Source organism: Cebus imitator, unplaced genomic scaffold (genome assembly GCF_001604975.1).
Source record: "Cebus imitator isolate Cc_AM_T3 unplaced genomic scaffold, Cebus_imitator-1.0 Scaffold453, whole genome shotgun sequence".
Taxonomy (NCBI): Eukaryota; Metazoa; Chordata; class Mammalia; order Primates; family Cebidae; genus Cebus; species Cebus imitator.
In genome coordinates, this window is record NW_016107768.1 from 1,453,460 (window position 1) to 1,466,583 (window position 13,124).

The 13,124-nt window shown below is 34.8% G+C and overlaps 2 long non-coding RNA genes across 5 annotated transcripts in view; one reads left to right on the forward strand and one right to left on the reverse strand.

Moving 5' to 3' along the window:
- LOC108291440 overlaps window positions 1-13,124 on the forward strand; it is a 278,005-nt gene that overhangs the window by 185,216 nt on the left and 79,665 nt on the right. The window lies entirely within an intron of this gene.
- The window catches only part of LOC119468598, a 154,193-nt gene continuing 141,765 nt past the window's right edge, over window positions 697-13,124 (reverse strand). Inside the window, exon 3 of the long non-coding RNA XR_005197302.1 lies at window positions 697-2,333. This is a non-coding gene — a long non-coding RNA (uncharacterized LOC119468598). The remainder of the gene's footprint in view (window positions 2,334-13,124) is intronic.

Consider the following 13,124-nt stretch of genomic DNA (forward strand, 5'->3'; position numbering starts at 1 on the left):
AATGTTGACCTTTCCCCTCCCTTGAGGGGAACTTAGGGTACAAAGTCTTGTATTTCAGCCTACCAGGTTTTTGTGCTTGCCAAAAGAAATTATAAAGACAGTTTGGCTCCTATCTTACAGATAGTGCACTAAGAAATTGGGCCCATTGCTGTCATTTTCCTCTCAGATTCCTTTCATCTGTCACAACACAGTAGTTATGAAAAATGAAACCATAAATTCAATTTAGAGGGCAATTTGCAGCTAATCTTTGGAGTAATTCCAGTGTGAATAATGCAGCAATTTGGATGCATGGTCAGTCAATTCAGCTCGGATTTATTAGTATTTAATAAATCTTTCTTTCATTAATGATAATTGCTAAACAAGAGAAAATAATTTCTCCAAAATTATCTACCTTCCTATAGGGCTTTCAGTTCTGAAAAACGGTTACAGTGTTTGTTAAAATGATGAAGAAAATGTTTTGTTATTTAAAGATACAAAGTATGTTTAGATTTCAGCAAAGCTCTTTCCAGCTCTTGTGTGAACTGCTCGGCCCTAGGTTATATCTGCCTTATTTTCTGATATGACTCCCATTAGAGATAACATTTTGAATATCTCAGCAGAAGGATCCTGGGATTTGATATTGATTTCCAGCACTCCAGGATGTATTAAAATCTAGCTGCAAAAAGATGACATTTTTGTTCTTGTCTAAGAGTCAAATTTGAGATTTTTTTCCTAGCTATTAAAACTCCACATTCTGACACATCCAATATACTCTGAGTCAGTGCACTTACAAGCATATGCTTAAATAGAGGGTAACATCACATTAAAATCTATAAAGAGCAGTTCTCAGAAAATGTTTACATTCATTTTCTGTTTTATATTTTATTTCATGAGCTTTAACTGCTGCACGTTTAACTATTGAAACAGGTATTTCCAAATAAACCAAAGCAAAACAGAAAGATATAATGTCTTTTCTTTTTAAAATGTTTTTTGCTTTGTTCTAAAAAAGTAAACAACTTATTTTCTATTCATCCTCCCCACTCTACTTCATCTGTCTAAAAGTCAGGGCCATGAATCGTACAGATTTTGTATTATTCCATTAAGCAGGGACAGTACTTTCAGACCTAGACATATAAAATCCCCTTCAGTTCTGGCATTCATTAAAATGAAGTAAATAAACAAGAGGTGAGTGATGGCCCCAAGGTTGTAGCAGTGAGCCATGCCATTAAAGGTGTTACATAATGCAAGGACGGGAGGGCATGTACTGGAAAGATGTCATTGATAGTGCCTGGTCAATTGCTTTGTGAATTTGGTGGTATTCCATTATAAGCAATGTAATTTACACTGCAAACTGATCAATATTATTGTGGAATTTTTCCCAGAGGTTACATATTCATAACTTTATTTATAATAGGTATTCAGTAAGCAATGAACATAACCACGGATGGGAGAAGAGAGAGCACATTAACATTATATTCACTGTTTAGCTTTAAGTGACATGAATTGACAGTACCAAGTCCAAATGATTCCTGTAACAAAATGAGTTGGCTCTCCAGCATTCTTGCTCCCGGTTAAGCTCATTAGTAGATGGTGGGTGTGTTTCCCTCTCTGTGGAAATCATGCTCTTGAATATAAATTCAAAACTCTCCAACAGAAGAGACAGAAAACTCTACTCTTTAACTCTCTACACATTTGTTTGCTTGCTTCTGGCTGTTGTCTCTTGACTTTCTAAAATGAGGTCTGGGGTTGAGGTTAAACCCAGAGTAGCAAGGAGAAGATGTGTGTGTGTGTTTAGAAGTGCCTTAGCCTGAGTCTCAGCCATTTCTCACCTGCCATGAGTTAAAGGTCAATTCTCTTAACAGATGACACTGAGAGGATGTTACAGCCTTATTTTCATTTCTTCCTCTAAACAGCAATAGCTTTCAAAAATTCCTCATACACAATGGTATCTTTTTTCCAATTTCATTCTGTAAAAAATGACATAAATTTCTACCAGAACCCATTTTGTGTTGGCTCAATTATGTCTAATGATTTGCATGTGTTTAATTTTAATTCATTAGTTGTTTCTCTGTATAGAAAGAAAGCAGTTTTGTTGTTTTAATTTTCTGTTGTCCACAAAGACAGGTAACTGAACACTTGAGGGTGTTTACACTTTCTCTTGCATCAGAAGAAAATACTTTCTCACAAGATTCTTGATTATGCAGGACTCAACCATCTCCAGCATCCTGAGGCTGAAGTTCACCTATCAGGCCAGAGAATGTTTGGAGGCAGAGATTTATTTTTTGTCAACCAGAGCTATGGTGAGATTTTAAATTTGGTCTAGGCAGCTCGGAGGAGCCTTTTTTCCTAAAAATCTGTAAAAAAAACAACTGTTAGGTTTTGTTTGCTTTAGCCTAAGTGGTATTTGCATAAACTTAAATCCTTGGGTATCTGAATAATTTTTTGAAGCATTGTTTACTTTACCTGAAATCCTATGGACTAATTTTAGTCACTTGTTTATTTATTTTGAAAGTAAGGCTTAACATGTCTGTTTATTTGGTTAGCTAAGTTCAGGTCCTTTTAAAGTGGAAATGGTTGCTTGTTTGCTTTAACTATATAGAGTGATTTTTTTTTTTTTTTTTGGCCTACTCTAGTGTATGTGTTTACTTAAGAAAGTTTCTCATGTTGCACCTTAGTTTTACTTTTTCTGAGCCTTTTTGGGTAAAATATATCATATCCGCATTTCTCTAGGTCCTGCCCTCTGTGTTGCTCCCAAACATCATCCCCTTCTTGTCAGAACTCATTAGTTCATTATTGGTCTTCTGTAGCCCTTTTTCATTATGGCTTTATCATTGCATTTTTAACATATGCTTAATTTTCTGATATGTGCTCTAAACCTCATTGAGCAAGGTCTAATTCAATTCTGGTCACTGGCAGTGTTTTACAGTGTGTGATACATAGTAGGCAATCAATACGTGTTTGTACAATTAAGGGTTTTTTTCAGCCTTGAGGTACAACTGAAAACAAAACTGTATGTATTTAAAGTGTGCAATATGATGATTTAAGTATTTATTGTGAAATAATTGCCATGACCAAGTTAACATGTCTATCACCTCACATAATTACCTTTTTGTGGGGGTATGAATGAGAACACTGAATATCTACAGTACTCTCATAGCAAATTTCAAGTATACAATACAGTATTCTTAACTATAGGCACCATATTTGTACAACTAAGTTTCAATTTTGCATATTAACAGCTCTTAGGGGATGCCTGTGGTGGTCATTTGTATTGAAGTGTATGATCTTTGGAAGATGAGAAGCAGTATCACCTGGAAGCTTGTAACACGTGCAGAAGGGCAAGCCCCACCCTGACCTAATAGATCAGAATGTTCCCGTTTTTGAGATCCCCAAGTGATTCCTCTACAGGAAAGGTTCAGAAACATTCTTTACATTAGTGGTTCTTATCTTTAGATTAGTGGTTCATGGGCTAGCAGCATTAATATCACCTGATAACTTTTTAAAAAGACAGGTTCTAGGCTTCAATTCCAGATATACTGAATAAGAAACTCTGGGGAAGGCACAAGAGCAGCAAGCTTTCCAAGTGATTCTGATGCACCCTAAAGTGTGAGAGCCGCTGTGCAAAGCCGTCTTCTTTTTATCAGTTTCTCTGGGGAAAATAAAGAAAACTAATACCTGGTGTGAACTATGATAATACAAAGTAGATTTTTGGCATGAATTACGTGACTTAAATATTACTTCACATAGCAACTGTAGATCTGGCCAATAAAGACATTGATGCAAATTTGAGACTGGAAATGGGTATGCATAGATAGATAGCTCCATTTTTATATATGTGGATGATACATTATCTATCTGTCTATCTATCTATCTATCTCTCTCTCTCTCTTTAAAACACAAATACCTGTGACTCAAAAATAAGTTTGTTAAGAAAATATTAACTCCTTTGTAGTCCGAGCTATTAATTTAACCCATGAGAACATCGAAGCTAACACAGTTTAAGTGGTTTGTCCCAGATCACAGAGATAATAACACCTAAGTCAGTGTTTTTTCCAGCTTGCCATTTTGTCAGATGTCTCAAGTTAATTGTTTCTGGCCATGTTTTTTTTTCTTAATGTAACTATCACTTCCATAAAAATGTTATAAATGGATGGAATTTGGGGACTTCGCATAGCAACACTCTTATTTATATAGGGGGATATTAAATGTTTAGAAGCAATATGAATACTTTTATATTGCTGTGTAGTTAGGATTTTCTGAGCAAACAAAAATGACATGTTATAAATATAGTTTATAAATAATACTCTAAATACTTTTCCAGATCCATTTGTTTCTCATTCTCAGGTCCTTGGAGCCAGAGATGCTTGGTTTCTTTATGATAGAACCATCTGTTTTTGTTCAAAGGATAATAAAACCTATTGCCTCTGGAACCAAATGCTTGCCTTTTCTTCCCAAAGACTTTGTTTAGGAAGATAAAGTTTCTTCCTCTGGAGGGTGGCAGATGAGAGGGCAGCATGCAGCTGATATAAAGTTCCACATTTATAATTTTGAAATTCCTCTCTTGTGGCAAAAAAAAGTTAAAAAAAAAAACTTTATTATGCATAAGATATATCTGATTTATTTGCATTGCCCTGAGGGGGGGGATATCAGGTGTGGAAAACAAATGTGGTTGGTGTTATAAATAATAATAGTCTGTCCCTGATCCAGAAATGGTGTTTGCTTTTATTAGAATATGAAAAAAATATATATATATATATAAAATGTATCAGGAGGCTCACAGAGAAGAAGTGACAAGTGACCCACCTGAAACTCACTTTATAAATGCTGCAAAATGGGAAATGAGTCACTCTCTTATCTGTCCTGTTGTCGATTTACTGTGCTGTGCTTTTGCTTGGTCTTTATCTTAAACTCAGCTGACAAGGTACGTAAATGGCTAAGCAAATATTCAGGCTGTTTAAATCATTCGGTCAGCAAGCCAAGTTCATTTAGAAAAAATAACCCTATTTCATTCTTAATACAACTAAGGTTTCACATAATCCTGTTGAATTTAATGTTCAGGAAGACCTAGGTTTTTCCTCTCATGCCTGCCCCTCTCTTATAAGCCTCAGTTCACATGGAAAATAGTGATAATATTAGCATTTTATTAGTGTTATAATTCACATTTTATAGGAATTAAATAAGACAATAAATGCCAAAAATTTCAAGTTTCTGGCATATTGTGAACTGTCACAATTCTAGATTTACTCCCTAATGTTACAAATAAAGTAACTGAAGTCTTAGAGTGGTTTCTCAGGGTTCATGTTGATAAGAGAGAGGTGCAAGAAAAGAACTTAATTTTATGTTCATGGGTCAATGTTCTTTTTCTACAGTAGTCAATCTTCTTAACATATGAGCATAACTAGCCAAGCCCTCTGTTGAGTTCTAATAAGGCAATGAAGAGGAGTTAAAATATAAATGTGGTATTTGAATGAGAGAGAAAATGGTTCTGGGTATCTGCTATGTTTGGATGTGTTTTGTCCTCACCAAAACTCATGTTGAAATTTGATTCTCAATATGACAGTATGGGCAGGTGGCGCCTAATGTAAGGTGGCTGAATCATGGGTGCACCATCCCCGTGAATAGATAAATACCATCTTTCAGGACTGAGCAAGTTATACTTTTGAGGGAATGGATTAGTTCCTGAGAGCATATCTTGATATAAACAAACCCAGCCACTCCTGCATACCTTTTTTGTGTGGGCTTTCTGCCATAAGTTAAGTAGCACTAGGCTCTCACTAGAGAGGCTGCCTGGTCTTGGACTTCCCAGCCTCCAGGATTGTGAACCAAGTAAACTCCTTCATAAATGACTCAGTCTCAGGTATTCTATTATTATAACACAATGCAGACTAAGACAGCATTCAGTTGTGTTGAAGGAGGTACTGACAAAGATAAGTGCAGACCAAAATGGAAATAAAAATATTTTTGATTGATGAACTTAAAGGTTTCCTCTTGCCTAGAATGAGATTTCACTATTGATCTTGTAGACTCCCTTTTAATCATGTGAAAGAGGCTGAATCTCATCAAGTTAAAGGAGGTACATCCAGGTTTTCCAAACTCTAAGAAAAATTACCTCCATGTATGGTTAATTTTCTCATAGTTGAAGATATTGGAGTAGAAAAATTTCAGTTCTGTTGTGGGCAGAGGGATGTGTCTTTGGTTGACTAATCAAAAGCATCAGCTTAAATGTGGAATCATTAAAAGTGATATACAAATACCTTAAATTTTATAACAAATATGTAGTATGTACACTGATTTGATAAAAGCATCAGGACTGTTTTTGCTTTTGCTTTTACTTTTTCTGCAAAAACCATGCTTGTGTAACAAACACAAACAACTTCTGAGTTTGGTTTTACTCTGTGGTGCAGTGGGAACTTGTCAATGCTAGTGATACCATCCGAGGGTAAATATCTAGGTATTTTTTTATAATTCTTAGTCTTTCATAATTGGTCCACCTCCAACTAATGACAGCATAATTTTGTTTACATCTCTCCTTTTTGAGGATTTCTCAAAGCATTCATAATAGTTATCATGAAGCAAAATATTTATACTGATTTATTAGTTTATACATTTTTAAATTATATAACTACAACATGAAATGCACCTTTCATGCATGAGTCTGAGATCAGAGAAAACTGACTTTTAGTAAGCATAACACTCAACTGGAAAGTACACATGTACACTGGTGCTCTAGGCAGACAAGAGAAAGATAATTGTGATTAACTACTTATTTCATTCACTTCTATTTCCTTGGCACTTAGTGAAAAATGGCTATTTTTAACATAAATTCTCACAAAAACTTTTCAATGCCAAATCTAAATATACTAAATTTAAAAAGACTCATCATGTTTGATTATTTTTAGGCTAATAACCTTATAAAGACATAGGTTGCAAGCCTTCATAATCCCATCACCTCTTTTAAGAATAAATTGACACTGAAATTTTTTTCTGTATTGGTCCTAAAATATTTATGATTTTCCACTTTGTTGTAAGGTAATTTTAAAATAATCTATGTTAATGCTATACACTAACAAATTCATTGCTTTATACCATCAAATTCACATATTAAAATATATTCCCTGACAGTGATTTAATCCTCCTCAAACTAGGTTACACTCAGGTTCACTGGTTAAAAAAGTTTCTTCATTTTTAAATAATGTAACTATAGAGATAATATTCATTTCATAAAAGCATTGAGATGATTAATCAATGATTTCTAAGTGTGTCACAGATAGAAATTGCAGAATTCAGCAATGAAAATTATAAATTATAATTATTATCACCCTTCACCCCTTTGAAGATAAATTTGAAATACCAGATGGGTTAAGTTTGATGCCTGAATAATAGAAACGGAAAATAAATTTTCAAAAAAGCACACATGAGCTCATTCTAAATTGCTCAAAGAAAAAAGAATATAGGTTTATTCATTTATTTAAAAATGCATAGACTTAATGTGATTTGCAACAAAGGAGTGAGATGCGAGAAGTATTTCCACGTCTAAGATATTCACTGTTTCGTTTTATAACCTGTGATGTCTGGCAGAAAAAAAAAAAAAAGATTTCAACTCAGCTTGACATTGCCTAGAATATAGTAAGAATAGAAGTTCAAAACTGGCTCTCTGACCCTATCATAATAATAAGAAAGGCAAGTAGGCCACTGAAAGTAACTTGGTGGGAATAAAATCCACAAAGAGACATTCTAAGTGAATTAGATGCGAAATAGACACTACTAGGTTAGCATTCAGAAAGGAGGCCCTAAATATCATTTGAGAACAAAATTGCTGGAGGACTGGAAGAAATTTTTGAATATTTCATTAGGATTATTGAATAGCTAAGGGTTATCTATACTACTTACATTTTTTAAACCACAGATTTCAGGAAAGACTTTGAATTGCTTTTAGGAAATGTGGATTTTTGTGTTGTGTATACTGTTGTCATATAAAACCAATCTAAATTAATCCCACAAAAGTTCTGTTAATAGGTTGTAAGTTGGAGAGTTGGGTAAAGAGACAAATTGTAGATAGAAGGGTATTAATATATATATGATATTTATACATATGGTGTTTCAAATATACTTATCTTTTCTTGTTTCTAAGATTTTTGGAATGCTAGGCCTAATTATTTCTCATGTAGGTACCCTGCCTTGTGCAAAGTAGGTAGTCAGTAAATATGGTGTTTTTAGGTGCAAAAAATTAAGTTTAAAAAAATTTTTTTAATAAAAATAGTCACATTATATTGGTTATTTTTCTAGGTAAACACAAAGGAAAAGAAAATTAGCAAAGATAATTTAGTTTGAAAATATTCCGCTATTAAATTAAGGCATCCTTTTCCATGAAATACTTTTTACATAATTACTTCAATTTTAAAATTTGAATTTTGTGAATGCCTGAAATCTAGGTCGAGAAAAGTTTTGAGGTGAATGAGAAGTTGTTCTTAGTGCCCTGTGGTTGGCAGTATCATGGATCTTAACCAAAATGACAGTGAGCCCACAGTTGAGAAGAAAGTTGTAGCAGAGTTGAAAAAGGCATTCTGGATGTGGAAGAAGCGAGCTGGGAGGAGGGACCCCACAGAGGCACTAGAAGCTACAGAGATGACCAACGTTGGTGCTGTAGCTGCAATGATAAAAAAAAAAAAAAAAAATGGTGAAAATAGTAGTGACAGAGGCAGCAGTGGCTTAAGAATTTTGACTTACAAAGTCTGAGGAGTGTTCACAGTGCACAGCAGAAGTCCTAGGAGAAAAGAGGTAAAGGGAAGTGAGGGATTGATGAGTTAGAGAGGAAAAGGGGCAGTAGAAGATAGAAAATAAAGATGGCATTGAGGGTTGGGCAAAGTCTCTCACACCTGTAATCCCAGGACTTTCAGAGACCCAGCTGGGAGCACCATTTGAGCCCAGGAGTTCCAGAATGCAGTGAGTGATGATTGCACCACTCCTCTCCAGTTTCTGCAACAGAATGAGACTCTTTTTTGTTTAAAAAGAAAGGTGGCCTTGGAATGTTAGTTCAAGTACATACCGTTGTTACCCTAGATGGTGTCCTAAAGCCACTGTTATTTTCATCATTGGAAATGACTCTTGATAACGGTGTGTGATTGGGATGCATAAATTTAACAAACAGGTTTTAATAAGTGGCCTCATTAGTGCTTCTGTTGGCTGCTTTATGTAGGAATAAAGTCCATGACAAAATTCAAACACACATGCTGTTTAGACATCCTTTTCTCTATGAACCACCACACTTCCCTTTACTCAGAGTTCACCTCTGTGACAAAAAAAAGGTAAAACAGTAGTCTACTTCATATCTGATCCTTAAAGATGTTAGGCCAAAAGCTGACTTCTGTTTGAAAGCTGAATTTCATCTTTGGCCATAGTCAGATTAATAATCAGCTACACATTAGGAGGAGGTAAGAGTTCTTCCTCCATTTCTAATTAAAGAATTGGAGGAACAATGCATTAATGAATAGAGATCATTCACTCAACCACTTTTTGTGAACATCTAGGTAAAGCATGGCCAATGAATGTAAGAAATTGCAAGATTTATCTAAATCTTACTTACTTTTTTGGTATCCCATATTTCTGTTTTGCAGTTAGTAACTATAAAAATAAGAGGGGTTTTGCAGAGAAAGAGCAGCTAAATGAGAAACCTCTATATGGGATCTTGTATAAGTGTTCCGGAGCCACACCTCGTTCTCCCTCTGCTTGGAAAACGCTCTGACCTGGGTTTCGGAAAGCTGGACTATTGGTGTCTCAAGAATACAGGCTTTTATTAAAAGATAGAGAAGGATGCCAAGGGTGCTATTGTGAGGCTCTTTACAATTAACCTATCACCACTCAAGATATACTCAGTAAGGTTATTAATGACTTCAATTTATTTTTCATCTAAAGAAAATTTTTTGTCAAATACCAAGTGGGAGAAATAGATCTGGGCGCAAGACTGTTCATACTATTCTTGTCTGTGTGAAGAGCAGCAAAAGTTTATGGAAAAACAATGTTAATAGATTAGGGAAGATAAAAAATATCTCTGTTACGTGATATATTCAAAGCTACGCCGAGAAAATATTTCAATGTGATTTTTAAGGGAATGTTTCAGAACCAAAAGTCCAAAGAAATTCACACAATATTTACTCTTGCTATTTCATTAACCTTGGTGGGTTTTTCTCCAAGGTCTTATAGCATTCCTTTTCCTACTTACTTTCACAAACAGGATTTTTGTTTAGGAAATCCTGTGATTTTTCATGATTGTGAGGCTCATACATTTAGAAGGCTATTGTTACATCCTCTGGAATCAGATACTCCTCTGAAAGAACTTCCTTATAGATTTTAACATTTCATATTATTGAACATCCATCTTCACCAATAGATTGTGAATTTGATTTGTTTTCACATCAAGCCCAATATCTGGCACAAAGGCAATGAATACGGGTCCCTTGGTAAATGGCTGACAGTGTTATTTGCCAGAGTTCTGGAAACATTCATGGGATATGAACAACTTTAAACTCTTTCAATTGAGGAATCCATGTGTAACGATGCAATTTTTAACCTTACAGCTATAATTCTGTTGGCTTAATGATAAGTGTTTATTGATGATGTTGTCAATGACACAGTCATCAGAATAAAGAATGAAGAAGCACAGACCTCCTTGCAAGAGAAGGATGGATAATAAGCTTCTGTTTCCTATTGAATTACATATTGTAAAACACAGAACAAATATTTATATGAATAGGAAAACAATTTCTCTTGTTTAGACAGGTTAAAATAAGATTTGCTTCATGGTGGAGACAGAGTCATTGCTTTAGGTACAATGCATAATGTCCTTGTTTTACAGCCTTAAGGGAATAATATTGGTGTGTGTTTTTTATTTTTTGTCATGCTTTTTATTTCATTTGCATTTCCAAAGTGATTCTTCATTTCAGGAGTTCAAATTGATTCATTTCAGTAGCCTACCAAATCCTCCACTGTGCTTATATTGTTCTATGATATACATTTTTTTTTTTTTTTAAATCTCAGCACTGAAAGAATGCTTTATCACCAATCCATGTTGGTTAATAGGCTGCTGGGCTAACTTGACATTTTATATGCTTATTTTTACATGAAAGGAGGATAACATTTTTGTGGCTATTGCTCTGCTTATGTAATTGCTGAGCTTAAAGTAAGACGATTTTGTTTACAGGTTTCCAGTTTTGTGTGTTTGTTCATTAAGCAAATTTGGAAAAGGTAATGGGTATCAAACTATGATTTGTGCATCCTTCATACACCGTTGACTTTGGGATAAATCAAGATTTTATTTCCTCATTTTATGAGCAAGATAAAAAGCTGACTTACAAAAATAAGCAAAGAAAACCCCGCAATTTACACGTGGCATTATTTCTGTTCTACCACTGAGGTGTTTATATACTAATAATTGTAGTTTTCTAAACAATTATTATATATTAAAGCAACTTGCTACAAAAGCATGCTGAAAATTGCATGCTGGTATGTGATAAACCAATGCAAGATCTAAGATTCCAAGTCCCATGCTTAGCTTTTGTATTCCTCATGCTCAGCAGATTGTCTGGCCTACCCTAACGCCCAGTAAGATGCATGCTCAATAAATGTATGGTTAAAAAAAAATGTATAGCCAGAAATGAATGGTTGTATAGGGAAATGCATTCTAGTTTGTGGATTCAAAATTTATTTTTATTTATAGTTATATGTAATTATTTTTTAAAAAATAAAAATAGTTTTGTGAACACCTATGCTATGCTACGCACTGTACTAAGTGCTATGTATACTTTCCTTAGTCTTTAAATTTCACGTAGTCAATATTATTCCACCTGTAAGATGGAGAAAATGAAAGAGGAAGGTACACTGGGAGCCCTTTATTAGCAAAAGGATTTTCTTAATCTGACGTAAGTGTGGCTCTGTTCGAAGTTAGGGGAACAATGTTTTTACACTTTCTGGTTTGATGAAACCACCATTAATCTGTACTTGACTGTTCCATGTTGACTTAGAAAAATGACTTACCAACTTATGTTTTTTAAATAAGCAGAATATAAAAATAAAAATGCATGTTTTAGCAATTAAGCAAAAGTACATTATATGATTTATCTCTATATAATAGAAATGGTTTATTATTTTAAAATATAAATGAAAATAAAACTTTACGATATGACAGACAAAGCCAAAACTACCACTCTATTATCTTTTAATGCAATTTCAAGGCAAACAGCAACAAGGTATATGTTTTCTCAGATAGCAGTATTACTATTTAATATGTTATTATAAATTTAAGACTAAACATTGTTTATGCCATTTGATTAAAATGGAAACTATCCCAAATCATCAAAGGGTCTCACACATTGCTTGTTTATAGATGCATAAAACTTAGGCATTTTCCTTTTCAATACAGAAACAGTAGGCCGGATGTGGTGGCTCACACTTGTAATCCCAGCACTTTGGGAGGCCGAGGTGGGCAGGTCACAAGGTCAGGAGTTCCAGACCAGCCTGGCCAACATGGTGAAACTCTGTCTCTACTAAAAGTACAAAAACATTAGCTGGGCATGGTGGCACGCACCTGTAGTCTCAGCTACTCAGGAGGCTGAGGCCAGAGAATTACTTGAACACAGCAGGCAGGCAGAAGTTACAGTGAGCTGAGATCACACCATTGCATTCCAGCCTGGGCGACAGCAGTCTCCAAAATTAAAAAAAAACACACACAAAAAAAAAAACACATAGAAAGCTTATTCATAGTTGTCACGGAGGAATAAGCATAAAAGATGCACTACGAAGACCTCCTATCACCTCCTATCAATTATTGGTATCAAAAAGTACCTGTTTATTATCCAGAGGTGAGGAGAATTAGGGTCAAAGAAGGCAGGGGGATAGGAAAGATATTTCTGATGATTTAACAATCTAGACATTACCACGTTCTTGACAATTGTAAAAGTATATCTGGCATATAATTCATATATTTTAGAAACAGGGATGAAAAAATGATCAAGTAGCAAAAAGATATTGATTTGCCAGGCGCGGTGGCTCACGCCTGTAATCCCAGCACTTTGGGAGGCCGAGGCGGGTGGATCACGAGGTCAAGAGATCGAGACCATCCTGGTCAACACGGTGAAACCCCGTCTCTACTA